This window comes from Neofelis nebulosa, chromosome 8, assembly GCF_028018385.1.
Source record: "Neofelis nebulosa isolate mNeoNeb1 chromosome 8, mNeoNeb1.pri, whole genome shotgun sequence".
Taxonomy (NCBI): Eukaryota; Metazoa; Chordata; class Mammalia; order Carnivora; family Felidae; genus Neofelis; species Neofelis nebulosa.
In genome coordinates this window covers 71,158,019-71,177,906 of record NC_080789.1, presented here as the reverse complement: position 1 = coordinate 71,177,906, position 19,888 = coordinate 71,158,019, and the positions used below count along the sequence as shown (strand labels likewise).

Genomic DNA, 19,888 nt, shown 5'->3' with positions numbered 1-19,888 from the left:
TGTTTTTTGTTCCAGTTTTAGAATATCTCTTGCAGGGATTTTGAATACTTTTGTCTTGACTTCTTTTCTAACTTGTCACCAAATTGTGACAAAAGGTAACAGCAAAGTTCTTCAGTGCTAACCTCACCTGAAAATTAATCACTGCCAAACAAAAGTTTATTTCACCATGTTAATCCTTTTGGACAGCTTTGTATGACTTGGTAGTTAATTAGTTAATTGGATGCTACTTCTGATTTTATTTTTCAAGATAAATGCTTTATGGGCTCTAGAGCTTTTCTTTGAAATTTTTTTCCTTTCCTTTCCTGTCCTTTTTAAAAACTAATTTGCTGCTTGCCTGGTACGATGCGTCAAGTGGGTCTTGTTGCTGTTGGCTCTGTGCGTGGCTCCCGAACCCTGGGAGTTACCCTGCAGTCTACTGTGTTCCATGGCTGTCTGCCTTACCCAACACTCAAAACCACTGTAACTTTCTCACCGTGCTTCTGAAAGCACTTCTTCGGTGGTGATTGACCACCCACACACCAAATCCTCTTTCCTGTCTTCATTCTATTTAGCCTTTGTGCCATTTAATACTGTTAACTGTACTTTGTTTGGCATTTTCTTATTTGAGTTACACGGTGAAAAGTATCTCTCTGCCTCCCCACCCCCCACCGCCTTTGGTCTTTTTTATTAGTTCTTTTCCAGTTTCCTACAAGTATTAAGTGAATTGCATGAGATGGCTGCTTCTGTCATTCAAAAATCTGAGTGTGTGTCTCTAGCACTCTCTATTCCCTTTTCTCACTTTATGCTCTTTTGTTGACTTTACTCAAGATTTCACTTGTAAGCCTTGGGCTGATGCAGATGAGTTATATCTCCAGATCCAACATCACTCATAATATTCCCACATCTTAAGGGACCTCTCCATTCTGGTATTCTACTGGAATTCTGCATTCAGTCTCAGAGTCCTCCCTGCACGGCATCCCTCCACCCCAACAGTCAATATCTGCCTCTTCCTCTTTTCTGTTGCTGCCATTACCATTGACCAGTTTCCTGAGCATGAAACACTGAAGCTGTTCTCTGACCTTTCCCTCCCTTATTCTCAACAGGCGATCAGTTACCAAATTTTATAGAGTTTATCTTTTGAATGTCTTTGTGCCTCTTCCCCCCTTTTTTTCATCATGCCAGTTTAAACCTAGAGTACTTTCCATTGTGCTATGTCAGTAGCATTTAAAAGTTCATTCTTGGGGCACCTGGATGGCTCAATTCGTTAAGTGTCCAACTCTTAATCTCAGCTCAGGCCTTGATCTCAGGGTTGTGAGTTCAAACCCTGTGTTGGACTCCATGCTGGGCATGAATCCTACTTAAAAAAAAGGGAAAAAAAAGTTAATTCTTTATAATGTAGATGACTTTGTGTAAGTTTCTTTTCTAAGTTTATTTATTTTGAGAAAAAGAGCACGTGCACACATGTATGAGCAGGGAAGGGGCAGAGAGAGAGAGAGGGAGAGAGAGAATCCAAGCAGACTCTGCACTGTCAGTGTAGAACCTGACGTGGGGTTCGATCTCATGAACTGTGAGTTCATGACCTGAGCTCATATCAAGAGTTGGATGCTTAACCGATTGAGCCACACAGGCATCCCTAAGTTTATTTTCTGTAGCATAATTCAGAGAATGTCTCTTCTCTGTTCAGAAACCTAATTAGTCACTGTGTTCAAAATTAAGTATAATACTTAGCCAGATATTTGAAGTCTTCTGCAATCTGATCCTTACTTTTCTGTTTTTTCCTCCTGTACTCTCCTCCCCATATCTTACACTTCAATTACACTATTGCTTTTTGTCAGATCGTGATCTATATTGTGCGTTCCACATCTACACTGTTACTCATGTTGTCCTTTGTAACTGCAGTCTTTGTCTCTATTTATAATACACCTGCCCATATTTTCATCTTTTAATAATGCCTTTATTGATTCTCTTAAAATGATGTAATCTTTCCTCATTTGAACCCTATAGCATTTCCTGGTTTTTCCTCTGGCATTTTCTTATTGAGCTATGTATTATTTATATTTGTTGATCAGTCTATCTATCTATCTATCTATCTATCTATCTATCTACAATCTATCATCTATCGGCCCATTCCTACCTATCTACCTACCTCTAGCCTAGAAACTTCAAATATGTAGACACATGATTTTCTTTCTGATCATTTTCCTCCAGTACATACATGTACTCAAACAGAGACGGTAACCAATAAAAATTTTGGATGAATGAATGAATCAATGTGTTTTGCTCATTTTCCAGTGCTTGTTTTCCTTTACATATTATATCTTATATTGAAAAACATATTGCTTGGTGGAAAGAAAAAAAAGATTGGGAATCTGATAGAGACAGATTTAGATCCTACATTTCAAAGTTGGTAGATAGATGACTTTGGAAAAACTGTAACTCTCTGAGCTTTTACCTTGTCATCTACAGGATGCGGACAATCATACCTAGTGCTTACTGTGACATTTGAATGAAATTTATGTGAAAGACCTTGGCAAAGATGAGGAGTCAGTATAAGTTTTATTTTTATTAATTATTTTTTCCATCCTTCCTTTCTTCCCCCCTCTATTCTCATGTATCAAATTTCCTGTACAAGTCAGTTGTTAATCACATTTTGTTTTGATGTTATTTACTTTTTGCTGCTGTGTATCTCATTTCCCCAACTAAATGTCAAGTTCTTTGAGGGAAGGAGCAGTTTTTATGTTCACAACAGTAAAGTTAGGCTCTGCATAGAGAGTCATTTAAGAAATATTCATTGAGTGAATGAGTTCCACCTTTGTGCTTTCCTATCATTCTTTCCATTCACTGGCTTTCTATATTGGCTACGTCTCCACCTCCGCCTCTCTTTGGCTGCTTTCCTCTTGTTGTTACCAGATCCCCCAGATGCCCACTGTCATGCTCTTACCATGACTTTTCTTTCTGAACGCCACTGTAGACAGTTCTAAATCTTGTTTTTCTCTAGATTTCCAACACTAGAACACCTCTTGTCAGCAGGACCAGAAAAAAGTACAATAAAGAGTCTTTATGTTGCATTTAAGCAGTAAGCCAAATATATCTCAAAAACTGGTTTCTTTCAACACTTGCCTCGCCTTTCGTTTTCTTCGGTATTAGAAAGTAGTGAGCATGCAATGGATTCTCTTGATAGGAAGGGACATGAAGTTAGAGGTTGGGGCAGTAACGTCATTGTCTATAAAGGTTGATTATGAATTCCAGTTATTTCTAATTCTTTGTTTGAACTTAAGGACATATAAGAAAATAAGGCATCCCTAATGCCTTCCTAATTGTGATGGAAAATAGTGCTACTGGATGTGAAATTAACATGCAGGCAAATGTAGTCCTTATTTGTGCTTTGGGTTTAATTATATTTGATGACTTAAAATGTCTGTGTGATTTTGTAAGGAAAGGCATGCAACAAAGTGATAAATATGGTGAATTGATGTTAGCATGACATGCTGTTATTCTTGTGTTCTAATTGGTCTAGAAATCACCTTTGCATTGAGGTTTTTTTTGGTCAGGCCATGCTAGTTTGTTAACCTTACCTTTGCCACATTTCCTTTTATTGTAACTTCAAACAATCTAGGTAGTTATTGAATGAGTTGGAATGGGGCGCCTGGGTGGCTCAGTCAGTTAAGTGGCCAACTCTTGATTTCGGCTCAGGTCATGATCTCACAGTTTGCGGATTTGATCCCCACATTGGGCTCTGCGCTGACAGTGTGGAGCCTGCTTGGGATTCTCACCTTCCTCTGTCTCTTAAAACAAACAAATGAACAAACAAACTTAAAAAAAAGTTAGAATACATGAAAATGCTGGTTAGGGTCTGGATGGTTGTGTTTTGTCTTTTTGTGAAATGTTTGATTATTTTCATAAGAAGCACCTCTCTTCTCTGCACACATTCTAAATAAGTGAAGCAGTAAGACAGAAATAAATGTATAATGTACTGGAGAGTGTGGCTTGTATCTGCGGGCAAGAGAACTCCTTGGTACTAAAATCCATAGTTAAGTGGGCTTCCACAGTTCAGCCTGATCTAGGCAATACTCCTCTGGCATACTTCCCCTGGAGGAGTGGAACAGAATTGAGGTGCTCTTCAAGAGAGAATTTGTCTCTAGAGAAAAGGTACTGAGCCACACACACCAATTTTCTTCTTCCAAAATGATCAGTTAAATAAGTCACTTCTCCCTTGGAAGTGGAGACAGATTAGGGATGACATAGCTGATGGAGCATTCTCTACCTGAAAGGAAACAACCTGGACTGGGGAATAGACACTCCCCCCAACAGTGTCAATCCTCTTATGATAATGTGATGATTAGAAAAATGGTATGATCAGTTATAACAGACTTATCCCAACATATTTAATTAAGGAATAGTTGAGATTTCAGCTGATGCTTTGACTGTAACAGCTGTCTAAAACTGTTTTTTTTTTTTTTCAAGTATATGTTGCACAAGTTAGGGGGGCACCTTGTCACACACTGTAATTTTACAAATATGGCCCTGATCCCCAGTGCACCCCTGAAGTATCACTGTTTTATCTTATGTGCTAATGATAAACCATAGTAGCGTCTAGCTTGTTACAATATCAATATTCTTCACCACCAACACATCATAAGTTATTACTTCCCCTAGGCACTGGCAAATAACTATTTCTAAAACTGTACAAGGGACTAATTCAAAGGAGATTATATTTGGAATGATTTTCCTACTAATCTCTCTGAAGTTGCTGGTTTGCATACTTGATCAAATAGAAACTTACAATTTTTCTGTCATAATTTCAAGTTAGTATACCAAAAAAATAGTCAATTTAACTTTGCACAGTCATGTAACTGCATTGAGGACAGACAGTTCTTTGAATTGAAAGTATTGAGAAATATACCAATATTCTAACCACAGATTTTTCGTGCTTTCATATACAAAAAGTTTATGTAAGTAATGTCAGTAAAAGTAAAAGTAAAAGTAAAATGTAAATGTCAGTAATATTCACAGTGTTTAAGTCATAGAGAGTTATAGTTGTGATGTTTAGGATGGGAATGCAATTTACACTATAAAAATATTAAATATTAAATTATAGCCATCGAAGTTTAGGAGAATGGCTACATTGTTCCCCTTTAATGAAACACTTATAATACAGCCTAGAAAACCATAACACTATATAAGTGTCTTTTTTTTTTTTTTAATTTTTTTTTTCAACGTTTTTTATTTATTTTTGGGACAGAGAGAGACAGAGCATGAACGGGGGAGGGGCAGAGAGAGAGGGAGACACAGAATCGGAAGCAGGCTCCAGGCTCCGAGCCATCAGCCCAGAGCCTGACGCGGGGCTCGAACTCACGGACCGCGAGATCGTGACCTGGCTGAAGTCGGACGCTTAACCGACTGCGCCACCCAGGCGCCCCTATAAGTGTCTTTTAAGTAAGAACTAAATAAAATAAAATAGTGGATTTGGTAAGACTAGGATTTCAAGCAAAAATGGTACTGTGGATTCTAATGGGTTGTATATTTTGATCTCTTTTTTGTAAATGCAATTTGTTGGCTATCCTGAGTGTGGTGTGGTTTCTTATTTGTTTTGCTTGTTTATTCTTCCTATATCTGAGATGAGTTCTAAATCTCAGTAGATTAAAACTCAGAAGCAATATTGCCTGCATGCTTACAGATGAAAGAATTCTAATATCTAAATTATAATGAATTGCTGTTCATTCAGTTTGCATAGACACCAATCATCTAAAATAGCTCTTGTATTTATTGTTTTGTCAGTAATATAGACATCAAAACTCTGAGTAAAAGGGTATATAATATGGTGAGAAATATGATGCATTATGTGAATTATAGTAGAGATCAAAAGAAAATATCATTAGTGACATTTACTACACCAAGGTTGTCCTTTGAAATTATTCAATTATTTCAAGGCTTTTGTGCTATGAAAGGTAATTTTCGTAAAGATTCTTTTGCTCTGTCATCATAATGTCAAACATTTTTTTAAGTTAAAGTATTTACACTATGAATATTATACTTTTATTTCTATTTTGTGGTCTCTGATCTTTACTCATAAAATCACATATGTTAGATTTTGTTATTTCTATGTCTCAAATTCTCAAGTGGCTCCTATTAGCCTTCAGAATAATTATAGAACCTAGAGTTATTTATTACCATGTAACAAATTATCCCAAAATTCAGAGGCTTAAAACAAGAATAAATATTTGTGATCTCATACAGTTTTTCTGGATGAGGAATTTGGAAGCAGCTTAGATAGTTCTTCCTTGGGGTCTCTCAGGAAGATAATGTGAATATATCAGGTAGGGCTACAGTCATGTGAAGACATGATTGGAATGTTGTTCCTCCAGGATGGCTCTCTCAAATAGGATGGCAAGTTGGTGTTAGTTGTTGGCTGGAATCCTCAATTCCTCACCATGTGGATTTTCCATAGGGCAATTTCATTGCCCCAAGACATGACAACTGATTTACCCCAGAATAAGCAATTCAAGAGAGAGACCAAGGTGGAAACTGCATTGCCTTTCACAGCCTGGCTTTGGAAGGCACTCATTGTCATTTCAGCCATATTTTATTAGTCACATAGACCAGTTGCCCTTCACTGTGGGGAGGATACTATACGTGGGATGACTAGTGAGAGGTGAGACTTAGGGCCATCTTGGAGATTGGCTACCATACTTACAAATGTTTGTTTTGGTTGAAAGTATTGGATTGAGTTAGAGAGCCACATTTACATGCATAACCCAATGTCACTGTTTCTTGGCAAACCTGTAATTTCTAGCCTTCTTTAAAATCTCAAGCACTTGTTTCTTGTGGTCTCCAGGGGGATATTATATAGACTGATGAAATAGTCTGTTACATTCTTTTTTTTTTTTTTAAAGTTTATTTATTTATTTATTTTGAGAGAGACAGAGCACAAGTGGGGGAAGGGCAGAGAGAGAGAGAGGGAGAAAAAGAGAAATCCCAGGCAGGTTTCATGCTGCTATCACAGAGCCTGACATGGGGCTCGAGCTCATGAAACTGTGAGATCATGACCTGAGCCGAAACCAACAGTTGGACCCTGAACCAACTGAGCTGCCCAGGTACCCTAATAGTTATATTGTGTTATAGTACCCTCAGTTGATGTCACTGCCACTGTTGGTGGGGAAGGGTGCTGTTTAAGGCTGGTATCTCGTCACTACTATAGCTTCAGGATTTTATGTACTCAAAGTTGAAATCCTTGCCAATGGTATGGTTTCCCAGTGCTTCCAAATGTATAAGCTCTTATTTCAGATTTGTACTTATTTTCCCCCCAAAATGGAAAAAAAATTGTTGCATACAGGATTAAATATAAGTTCATTAAGTCAAGTTATAATCGTATTATTGATATATTCTATTTTATTCTTACTTTTTTTTGTCTACATGATCTGTCAATAAGTAAGAGGAGTGTTAAAATCTCACACTATGATTATGGATTTCTTTCTTTTTTTTTTTCAGACTATAGAATGATTAAAAAAATTTTTTTAATGTTTATTTATTTTTGAGAGAGAGAGAGAGAGATAAGAGTGTGAGCAGAGATGGGCAGAGAGAGAGGGAGACACAGAATCCAAAGCAGGCTCCAGGATCTGAGCTGTCAGCACAGAGCTCAACGTGGGGCTCGAACTCACAAAATGTGAGATCATGACCTTAAATGAAGTTGGACACATAACTGACTGAGCCACCAAGACGACCCATGATTATGGATTTCTTAATTTCTCTCTAAGGTTTTACTAGACTTCATTTTCTACATTAAATTTTTTTTTAAGATTTTATTTTTAAGTAATCTCTACACACAACATGGGGTTTGAACTCACAACCCCAAAATCAAGAGTCACATGCTCCACTGATTGATCCAGCCAGGTGCCCCCATTTTATACATTTTGAATCTATCTTACTTGGTACAAACAACTTTGAAATCATTGTATTTACCTGGAGAATTTAATATTTGTCATTATGTAATTATTCTTTTTATTCCTAATGTTAGTTTTTCACCTAAAATTTATTTTGTTTAGAATTTATACCTATCCTAGTTTTCACTTGGTTAGTTTTGTCTAGTATATAATTTTATAATCTATTACTTCCAACCTTACTATATTCTTACACAGGTTTCTTGCAAACACACCTCTTTGATTATGTTTTCCTGTTAGTTATTTTTCTTTTATCTAACAATGATTGTCTTTTAGCTAACAAGGTCAATATATTACTTACATATTGTGATTTGATTCTACCACTTTTTGTGTGTTTTTTTACTAGTACAGCTTTAACTTCTTTCTTTTTTTTAGGTGCGGGAGGTTGATTGGATTTTGTTCTTTTGTTCCTTCCTTTCATTTTTCTATCCCTCCTCTATACCTCCATTGAGTTTATAAGTTATGCATTCAATGTTCACTCTTTAAGTGGCTAACCTTGCAATTTTACTGTACATATTAGCAAGTCCACAGCTAATCAATGTCTTTTTTAAAATGTTTATTTATTTATTTTGAGAGAGATAGAAAGAGATAGAGAGGAAGAATCCAAAGCAGGCTCCACACTGTCAGTGCAGAGCCTGACACAGGGCCCAATCCCATGAACTACAAGATCATGACCTGAGCAGAAATTGAGTATGACACCCAACCATCTGAGCCACCCAGGCACCCTTACAGCTAATCACTGCCTTAATCACCTCCCAAATGATGAAAATTCCTTAGAATATTTTAACTAGGGTCAACCTCTTCTTACTTATATGGGTTTGTTGTTCAGTATTCTAGTTCTTTTTTTAGCCCACAAAGTAGACACTAACATTTTTAGTATTTTATACAAATGATGTTTGCTTAGATTTGATACATGTTGATCAGTTTCTTTTCTCACCATTCCTTTTTGTCTCAGGTATTTCTGAGTCAGGTTTATTTACCTTGATGTACAACCTTGAGAAGGTTTTTAAATAAAGGTTTATGGGGGTATATATAGGGGACATACTCTCTAAATTGTTACGCTTTAAAATATTTTTAAATCTGGGGCGCCTGGGTGGCGCAGTCGGTTAAGCGTCCGACTTCAGCCAGGTCACGATCTCGCGGTCCGTGAGTTCGAGCCCCGCGTCGGGCTCTGGGCTGATGGCTCGGAGCCTGGAGCCTGCTTCCGATTCTGTGTCTCCCTCTCTCTCTGACCCTCCCCCATTCATGCTCTGTCTCTCTGTCTCAAAAATAAATAAACGTTAAAAAAAAAAATTAAAAAAAAAAATAAAATATTTTTAAATCTTTGTGACAGTTTTCTTTTAAGTCGAATATTTAGTCCATTTGAACTTACTAATTACCAATATATTTGTGTTTAAATCTAGCATTTTGCTGTATACTAGCTTTTGGTTTGCCTTATCATTCCTAAGTTCTTTTTTCCTTCTCTTTGCTTTCCTTTGGATAAATTAAATATTTTTTAGATTTTATTTTTTTCTCATTCTATTACTTTGTTACTTGTACATATTTTTATTTTCTTAGTGATTATCTTGGAAAGTAAAACATATATAATTGACTTACTGGAGTCTGTCTTTAATTAATATTGCCAACACTTTATAAGAACTTTACAGCTGTAATTCCACTTACCTCTTTCTATCTTTTGACCTACTTTTGTCATAAACCTAAATTCCTTGAATTTAAAACATGTTTTAAGTCCTAAAAATAGTATTATTGTTATTTAATTTTAAGCAACTTTATGGAGATATAATTGACATACTGCACATATTTAACTGTATAGTTTTGTAAAGTTTGAACTATGTATTCATCTGTGAAACCATTGCCACAATTAAGATAAAAATGTCTTCATGAACATTTGTAATCCCTTTCTCTCATCCCTCTCCACCTCTAGGCAGTTTTACTTTTCTGTTTAGTTTGCATTTTCTAGAAATTTACATAAGTGGAATCACATAGTAGGTACATAGGTAACTTCAATTGAATCTAAAGGTGTTAATTTCAGTTATTATTTTTCAGATCTAGATTTCCAATTGATTTTCAAAAATATATTCCAGTTCTTTGGTAAAATTCATAATCTTTTCATCTATTTTCTAGAGCATATTAATATAGTTATTTTGACTTCCAGGTCTTAGAACTACAATATGTGCATCTTCAGTGAGTCTGCTTATATTGTTTTTTTCCTCTTGATTTTCAATAATTTTTCTTGTCTTGTTTCCTTGTATACCTAATGTGTGAAGAACTTTAGAGGTTTATAATGATCTTCCCTAGGGAAAATTTAATTTTCTTCTGGTAAGCAAATAAAAACTGGGTTTTAGGCTTTGTTTGGGTTGGTCTCTTTCTGGTTTGTTTTTACTCCTGTGATACAGTCCCTCGTGTATCACAACTGACACTCTGGACTTTGCTTGTAGCTCTTCTACTCTGGTATATCCTGAATTCCAATTTTGTTTCCTGAGCATCATGAGTCTACTAAAATCCATGCTTAACTGTTTTCTCTTATCAGCTGTTCTTTTCTTGGTTTCATCTCTCACCTACATAGTTTCGGTGTCAACAAATGCTCTGTATGAAATTGTATTAGATGTTTGGGCTCACTTTGAGTTTCCCTTTTTCTGATACTTTGATTCCTTATGTCCTGGTTGCATTTGGAGCCCTGAATTTCAATTTCTGTCTCCCTGACCCGCTGAGACTGCCTCAAACTCTAGGCCACAGTTTTCCATCTGGTTCCTGTGTCCCACACTGAAAATCAGCAGATCTTCCAAGGGGAAAAAGCAGTAATAAACAAGGAGTTCATTTAAGTGCATTTTTCTTCTGTCAGGGATCTTGGCCCTTTAAATCTTGGCTGCCTTGTTTGTTCTTTGATGTCTTCAAACAGGTGCCTTCTTTATGATGGATATTTGCACTAGGAGCATAATTCTAGGTCAGTAGTACTTTGAAGCACTGTTTTATGACATCTTTTGTTACTGTTGGGAAGTCTTCTGTCAGGATAAGTGTTGTTGCTCTGAAGTAATCTATCTTTACTGTCTAATTTTAAGATCTTTTCTGTATCTTTTTTGTTTTTTTAATGTTTACTTGAGAGAGAGAGATAGGGTATGAGCAGGGAAGGGGTAGAGGAAGTCTTTATTCTTCTTCACTTTTGACGGATAATTTCACGGAGTACAGAATTCTAGGTTAGTATTTTTTTTTCCTCTCAACATTTTAAATATTTCACACCATTGTCTTTTTGCTTCCATTGTTTCTGAAGAAGTTGGGTAGTTGGATATAGTTAGTATCTTTGTTTCTCAATAGGGAAGGTTCCCCCTCCCCCCCGTTTCTTTTAGGATTTTTTTTTCTTTATCTTTGATTTTTCTGTAGCTTGAAAGTGATATGTCTAGATTTAGGGTTTTTTGTTTTGTTTTGCATTTATCCTGCTTGGTGTTTCTTGAGATTCCCAGATCTGTTACTTGTTAATGCTAAACATAAACTTGGGGAAATTCTCAGTCATTATTATTCAAGTATTTCTCCTGTTCCTTTTTCTCTTTCTTCTCCTTCTAGTATCTTCATTACACATATATTACATCTTTTCTAGTTGCCTCAGAGTCCTTGGATATTCTCTTCTACCCTTTCTGGTCTTTTTTCTCTTTGTTTTTCACTTTTGGAGGTTTCTATTGAGATATCTTTAAGTTCTAAGATTCTTTCTTCAGCCATGTGTAGTCTATTAATAAGCCCATCAAAGGCATTCTTAATTTCTAAATTACATCTAAATTACAATGTTTATCTCCCGCATTTCTTTTTGGTTCTTAGGAAATCCATCTTCCTGCTAACATTGACCACCTGTTCTTACATGCTGTCTACTTTACCCATTAGGCCCTTAGCTTATTAATCGTTTTAAATTCCTGGCCTGATAATTCCAATATCATTGCCATGTCAGGTTCTAGTGCTTGCTTTGTCTCTTCAAATGGTGTTTTTTTGTTTTCCTTTTAACATACCTTGTAATGTTTTCTTGGCAATTGAACATGATGTACCAGGTGAAAGGAACGCTTTAGCGATGTGGTGGCGAGGTGTAGGGGTAAGAGAGCGTCCTATAGTCCTGTGATTAGATCTCAGTCTTTTAGTGAGACTATATTTCTGGTCTGTGAACTTCCTAAAGTACTTCTCAATCACCTTTCCACCACTTTGACTGGGAGAGGATGGCTGGAGTAGGCTGGAGTTGAGTATTTCTTTTCCTCCAAGTCAGTCAGGCTTTGATAGAACCTCAGCAGGTAGGTCTGGTTTCTCCAGTGTTTACTGTGGGATTCCGGTTGAGTTTCTGGACATAAAATTTACAAAAGCATGAGGCCTCCACTATGGCTGTGCCTTCCTCGAGTTTTTAACTTTCAGACTTGTCCACATTGGGCTTCCAACAATTTGTTCACTACAGTTCAAGTTTTCTTACCCCAGTGCCGTTTCCCAAGGCAGTTTTCAGTTGCCAGTTTCTGCTGTGGTAAGCTCCTATCTGCCTGTCTGTCTCTCTGGTCTTGAGCGGCAAGAGTTTGCCCTGTGTCCTCACCTCTCTTGCAGGTCCTAGGAGAGTTGTTCATTTTAAAACCTGTTCTGCTTTGTACGTGTTATTAGGATGAAGTGGTGATTTCCAGGCGTCTTATAAATGGAAGTAGACACCCGTTATGAATTTTTAATATATTTAGTGAGTTTAAAAATGGAATGGGTAGAGAAAATAATAAGTACAAGACACCAGTCTAAGTTAGAGGACTTATGGGAAGCTATGAATGAAAACCAAGTTCAAGATAGATGGGAAATCAAAGAGACCTGGATACATGAATGCAGACAATAGAAATACTAGAATTTTGGCCTCTGACCTGTTTTTGCTTTCCTAGCATTTATGGTAATGGGAGGACCAGACCCTCCTGTCCCCTCTACCCCATGAATGATCAGGAGCTTGTGTCCCAGCCATGTGGACAATTACCTTGTGACTGATCAGGATTGCTTCAAACCATGGATCAGCCTATAGGGGATTAGTCTTGACAATTTAATGTTTCCTTTTTAGATGGGTTAATAGAATGCCTGAGATTAAATGAAAACTTATTTTTTTTGAAAACTTATTTTTGAAGTGTATTATTGTTTTTCAAAACTGGTACCAATATAATGATGAAGACATAAAAATTTATTAATAGTTGTGATTATATTAATTTTTTAAGAATAGGGAGCTATATTTTCTATTCTGTTGCCCATTTTGAAATACAAATTGTAATAATAACCACAACCTCTAACATTTCAGAACATATTTTATAAACTTTTACTTTTTTGATGGGTTTTGATCTTAAAAATGCTGTTTAGTATGATTTCACCTGTAAAAATCTGGAAGATACAGAACAAATTGATTTTCATGAAAATAACAGAATATTACAGTATTATATGGATGCATAAATTAAGTGTGCTGCTAAATCTTCTCTTGGGCCACAAGCTAAGTTGTAATGTCAATTTAGTATTCTTTTATGCAGTGGCTATTTTTTTTCCTTTAACAGGAAAAGTAGATAATAATAAATGAATACTTTTATTTCCTTTGGGGACCTAATTTTTCCTCTTGAGCAATAGTAAGCAATTTAAGTCAGTAATCCTAAAAGTAGTAATGGAAAGAGCCATATTATTATAGTAAAATACTTAGCCTCTCTCAATAAAATGGAAGGTTTGTTACAGCTTTTTCTGGGGAGAATTTTTTATATCAATGTGTTTATTTAGTTGATATATGTTTTACTACAAATTTGTAATATGTACACTTAAAAATTTTAAATGTTTATTTATTTTTGAGAGAGAGAGAGAGAGAGAGACATCATGAGAGCAAAGGAGGGGCAGAGAGGGAGACCCAGAATCTGAAGCAGGCTCCAGGCTCTGAGCTGTTCGCACAGAGCCTGACACGGGGCTCGAACTCACAAACCCTGAGATGATGACCTGAGCTGAAGTCAAATGCTCCTCTGACTGAGCCACCCAGGAACCCCTTCAAAAGTTTGAAGTTGACATTATGTTCTAGGTCTGAAAACACCATCATTTATGCTGGGTATCTAACCATGGTCTTATTTTTTGTTCTTTTTAGAATCTCTTTTGAATTACCTATTGTAATACATATTTGTAGTATTATATGGGATTATATTTCAATTCCCAATATTTGGTTTTCTGTCAAATTCAGTGAATAATAAACACTTTATGTGTAAGCTCCTACTCCTAATATGAAGGAAAACCATCTGTTTAGTGTTTTTTTAATTCTCTTTGTACACTGAAATAATGACTTAATCTGAATATTAATAGAATGGCGCCCTTAAGGCATAAAAGTTTTATGATTTTATACTTATTATATAATGCCACATTTGTCTTAGCTAGAACATCCTTTCTCCCTAATGATATTCTCATGTGTTTTGTTAGATAATTTTCTTTCTTGATGTTCCATCCAAGGACTGACTGTTTTATTTTAGTTATTTTTATTCTGTTGCCATTTTTCAATGACTAATGTTAAAAAAGTTATATAATGTTCTTATAAATTAGAACACAAATCAGCTGTGAATACTTTGTATACTTATTGTAGTCTAATTGGAAGTGAAGTTCGATTAATATTGAAATGCTCTGATCCAATTTATTTTTATCCTTTATTCTCTTATTCTAGACATAAGAAATAGGACTTACATTATTGTCAAGTGTTCTCATATTTAAAATGTTAAATATTAACTTGGCCTTTAAGGAATCTTATCACTGTGTTACTTTAGATTCATTTTACACATTAGAGAGGCATACAATGACAGATAAAACATTAGGAGGAACATTTTTTCTCTCAATAGGTAAGGATTTCTCTTTTTAACTTAAAGTGTTTTGAGCTAGCATACTACACTAATCTCTCACTGACTAAACAAATCCTATAATCCTAGAGTTGGATGTTAAAAGTCATTTAATCCAGCCCTTTAAACTATACCTGGCTGGTGGCCATTTCTTCTTGCCTGCACTGAAGGGAACTTATTACTTCCTGAAAGACTACATCCTGTAAGCTCTTTCTGTGACTCTAATACATGAAATATTTAACAGTGAAGATAACTACCTAGAAGAGATCACCTCTGCCCAGCATTTTAAAGCTCACAGGAAATGCAGGAGTTAGTCGAGAGACGGGGAAAGAAGAGTATCCCAGGCAGAGGGTTCAGCATGAGTATAAGAGGCTGAAATCTGTTTAGTGTTGATGGGACTAGAGTGGAGGGGAGGTGGTGGTGAGAAAGAAGAGGTAAGCTTGGGTCAAATCAAGCAACAACTTCTGTAGCATATTTTGGAGCTTGAATTACAATGGGGGAATGGTGATCATTGATAGAACAACGTGACCACATTTGTATTTCAGTCAGATCTATTAGCTGTCTGGAGGTTGGATTTGGGGTGGAAAAGTTTGGAATGAGGAAGACCAGTGAGGTTGTTGTAATGCTCCCATGCAGAGACAATGAAACCCAAATTGTGAGAGAAGAATATGGATGTAAGGTCATAAAATAATATGACTGTTGAGTGAAATGGCAGGTGTGCAGAAAAATATCAAGAATGAATTCTATCTTGTTATGTTGAAAATAACAAGGTGGTAAAGTCAGAAGTTGGAGTGGATTTAGCTATAGAAAAGGTCAGATTGGAGATAGGGATGGAGATTTTGAATCCATTTTTGTATACTGAGTTTGAGTTGGCAATAGGACATTCAGGAGGGGAGTGAGCAGTTGACTGTTTCAGTCTGAAGCTTGGGAGGAAAAGTCTGTGCTGGAGATAGTGGATATTAAACCCATAACAGGGGATGAGATCATGCAATAATATGAGACTGATCATGGGGAACATCATCATTTATGGGATGAGTAGAAGAGATGCCCAAAAAGGTGACTAAGAATAATCAGGAAAGTAGAAAAAGAACAAAGAGTGTTTGGTGTTAGAGAAGCCACGGAAGTTAGTGTCAAAAAGGACAAGAGTGGACAACTGCCATATTGGATACAGGAGATATCCTGTAAATTAAAGACCAACGTATTTCTACTGGATTTTTCAATGTGGGGGTCTTCAACATTTGCCAGAACAATTTCAGTAGAATGTTTGCGTTGCAAGTAAGATCTCGGAGTGGGCATGATGCATACTACTTTTTCTTGAAATCTGGACAAGAGAAGAATGGATGGTAGTTCAAGGACATGAGGTCAAGAAAGCACTGCCTTTAGGACAGACTTAGGCTTTAGAGGCAGAGGGAAGAGAACCAGGAGAGAGGGAGAGACTGGAAATACAAAGAAAAGAAAGGATGGCTGATGGACCAGGCCTCAAGGGCAGGGGTGGGGGGTATAGTTTTAAGAAGGCATAAGTGGGTCCTTTTTGTGGGATGAGCTCTGCATCCTCTGAGAAACAAGGGAAGGAAGTGTGAATAGAAAGTGGATGCATGTGAGTGGCCAGGAAGTTGAAGGAAATCATGTTTGGTGGCAGCAGTTTTCCTTGGGGTTGGGACCAAGGTTATATTCTGAGAGTGAGAGAGGCTTAGTAGAAGCTTTGGGGTAAAGTGTGAAATGAGTGCTGAGGAGAATGGGAAAGAGACTGACAAGTACAAGGAAAACTACAAATGTGCGGTGCTGTGGTAGCTGCTGAAAGTGGGGATCATGATTATGTAGTGAGTTATTAATCAACTTGTGTTCAGTTTTTTTCTACAGCAGTTGACTGAACTTAGAGAAAGCGAACTGTAGCGTTGAATCGGAGCTGGGGTTTTGCAGGCAAGTGTAAGACAGGTATGGGGTACACAGGAAACAAAGGTGTTGAGGAAAAGAAAGTTTGATAAGGAAACAGAAGTATCATGCTAAATAAGAGGAAGTAGGGGAGATGGGGATAAAATGTGGAGGTGAAGGTCAAAGAACTGATGGGTTCCATAGGGCTCAGAGGGTAGGTGTAAATTGCCAGATCTGCAGAGATCCAGGATTGTAGTCATATAGTAGAATATTGAACTATTGTTCAATTTTGTATTGTATCACTTCATTGTTTAGCAACTGGACAAATATTTATCTAAGACATGCTATGTGCCAGTGCCATGGCGATACCAGTGGTGAAGAAGACAAATGTGGGCCTCATTGTGTTTCAGTTTATAGATGGATGTGGCACACACAAGTAGACAATAAATTATGCAAAGTCTTGGGCCTTAGGTGTTCTGAGGTTGAGCTGTGTGAGTGATGGCATCATTGCCAACAAGATGTATTTTCCCCCATATTTTACTTACAGAATTTTTCTCTTGGAAAATGTGTACCCTTTCTTGTGGGCAGGTCTTAATTTTCCTTCTAGAATTTCTCCATAAGTATTTAATTTAATGCAGATATTTTGCCATATATTGTGCTGAGTACTAGAGATACAAAGAAAGACCAGGAAATAAAGATTCCATGTTGGCCATTTTAAACCCCGTTTTTTCCTTCTCTGTGCCTTTGATCTATTGGTCATCTTGTATCTGGTAAGATAACATTAGCTTCAGTAGTAAAAATATATAATGAGTGCATCTCAATTGAATTTCTCACCCATATGAAGCCTAAAACCGAGAAGGTACTTCTGTTTTAATCAGGGATTCAAGGATCCCGGGATCTTCCATCTTGTGGTTCTGCCTTTTGTGACAATGTTTGCCATACTTGATTTGCGTTTGCGGATCAATGTAGTATTATTAGGTAATTAATATGGCTTTAGGAGTTTCACATGTGACATAGGGTTAACTAATCATTGCTTTTCATAACTGTGCCAGTAGCGATTGGTTCAGGACCCAAACAAGCTCAATGAGAGTGAATCACATAACTTTCCTTAGAAATAGTGAGACAAAAGCATCATGCTTTCCCCCCTGGACAAAAATGAAGACATTACTTGGGGTTGCTGCAATCATCTTGGGACTACAGATGGTATGTATGAACATGTTGGAGGAGCTGGGTATGATGGGACCCCACTCTGAAGAAATGAAGCTGGGAAATGGAGATAAATCAAACCTTGGTTACATTTTGTCAGTGCTGGGTCAAGTTTTGCTTGAAGTCATTTAATTCCTTTAGTGAAACTAAATCCACATTATTTTCTGAGCATATATGTTAAGAAGATTAATTTTTTTTTTTTAGGGAACAAGCATGTTTGTTAGAAAATATGAGAAGCCAATAAAGAAAGACTCCTTATATTTTAAAGCTGGTTTTCATTTTTTTTTTCCTTCCTTCCCTTCCCCTCCCCTCCCTTCTCCTCCCCTCCCATCCCCTTCTCTCTTACCTTTCCTCCCCTCCCCTTCCTTCTTTCCCCTCCTCTCCCTTTCTTTCTCCTTTTTTCCCCTGCCCTCCCCTCCCTTTCCCTCCTTCTCTCTCTCCCTCTTTCTCCCTTTCTCTTTCCCCTTTTCTCCCTTTCCCTTTCTTTCTTTCATCTTTCTTTCTTTCTTTCTTTCTTTCTTTCTTTCTTTCTTTCTCTCTCTCTCTCTCTCTCTCTCTCTCTCTCTCTCTCTCTCTTTCTTTCTTTCTTTCTTTCTTTCTTTCTTTCTTTCTTTCCTTCCTTCCTTCCTTCCTTCCTTCCTTCCTTCCTTCCTTCCTTCTTTCTTTGCTACTTGCAACAGAGAACATTCTTACTGGTATGTGGAATGCCTGCTATTCCAAATTTGACTATCTTTTGACCTTAACAAATTGAGAATTTATAAATAGCTGTAGATTACATTTTTTCTTATGTATGTATCCATTAAGTATACATTATGTATATGGTTGACCATCACATACTATAGGAGGTTTTGGAGCAGTAGACTTCATGGATAGTAGTGTTCATTTCAGCTTGATGTCTTTTTGAGGAAAGTGCCACCTTCATTCATCCTTTTGTATTTCCTGGTCAGGGTCTTATGTGTAAAGCCACAGTTTCCCCTTTATGTTATTAAATAAATCTTGCTGTGAGTTCCTGCTTGCCAAGGTGAGCAGAGAGTACAATATTGGTAATATTTCACCTTACCTTTTTTATCTCTAAAGTCTCAAATCCTTCATCTGTATTTACCTGCTCCCTGCTTCTTCTAATGCTGCTTGGGTGATGGTCTTTGGCCACCTCTTTGGCACGATGGTGCTGCTTAAGATGGTGTTGGTTTGCAACCTTGGGGATTTCTCAGGTAAAATCTGAAACCGGCCCCCATACATGGAGGACAACCAGAGACAGAAGAGGCAGGCGAAATTAGTCAGTCAGAGAAAGACAAATATCATATGACTTCACTCATATGAGGACTTTAAGAGACAAAACAGATGAACATAATCGGGAAGGGAAAACAAAAATAATGTAAAAACAGGGAGGGGAACAAAACATAAGAGACTCTTAAATATAGAGAACAGAGGGTTACTGGAGGGGTCGTGGGAGGGGGAATGGGCTAAAGGGGTAAGGGGCATTAAGGAATCTACTCCTGAAATCATTGTTGCACTATATGCTAACTAATTTGGAGGTAATTAAACAAAATAAAAATTGAAAAAAAAAAAGAAGAGACAGGCCCTTTCAGATTGGGAAGTGGCAGTTTTAATAAGCAAGAGAACATGTAATGAGGCTTGCCTTTGGCGGCCACAAAACTAGATCTCTGCACTTGCTTGCTACAGTCTTAAAAAATTCATATAGAGGCCTTAATTGAGTTCAGTCACTTATAAAATCTAGACAGTTTAAATAACTCATTGTTCTCTCAAGGGTATATCCTTGAAAACAGCTCCCACCTGTGTGTGGACTGTGCATTCCAATGACAGGGGGAGGGGTGAGGAGCATCTGATTGCCCAGGTCTAGCTTGACTGTCAACCGGTGATCATGTCCTCTCCATGACCTCCTCCAACAGTTGACTGGAATCCTGTTCAGGTTGTTGTATTCCTAATGGAGGTTGGTGGCTGCTCTACTGGCCTTATTCCCTTGGGGGTAGTTCAGTCTCCTTGCCTGACTTCAATGCCATGACCCTTGATAGTTTAGCTCTCACCAGCGTGCATGTAATCAAATCCAGA

General features: G+C 37.1%; 1 protein-coding gene and 1 long non-coding RNA gene across 5 annotated transcripts in view; one reads left to right on the top strand and one right to left on the bottom strand.

The window, feature by feature from the left end:
* TMEM117 (transmembrane protein 117) overlaps window positions 1-19,888 on the top strand; it is a 521,337-nt gene that overhangs the window by 66,728 nt on the left and 434,721 nt on the right. The window lies entirely within an intron of this gene.
* Window positions 1-19,888, bottom strand: part of LOC131519734 (uncharacterized) — a 61,604-nt gene that overhangs the window by 24,164 nt on the left and 17,552 nt on the right. Inside the window, exon 2 of the long non-coding RNA XR_009265764.1 lies at window positions 18,921-19,036. This is a non-coding gene — a long non-coding RNA (uncharacterized LOC131519734). The remainder of the gene's footprint in view (window positions 1-18,920; window positions 19,037-19,888) is intronic.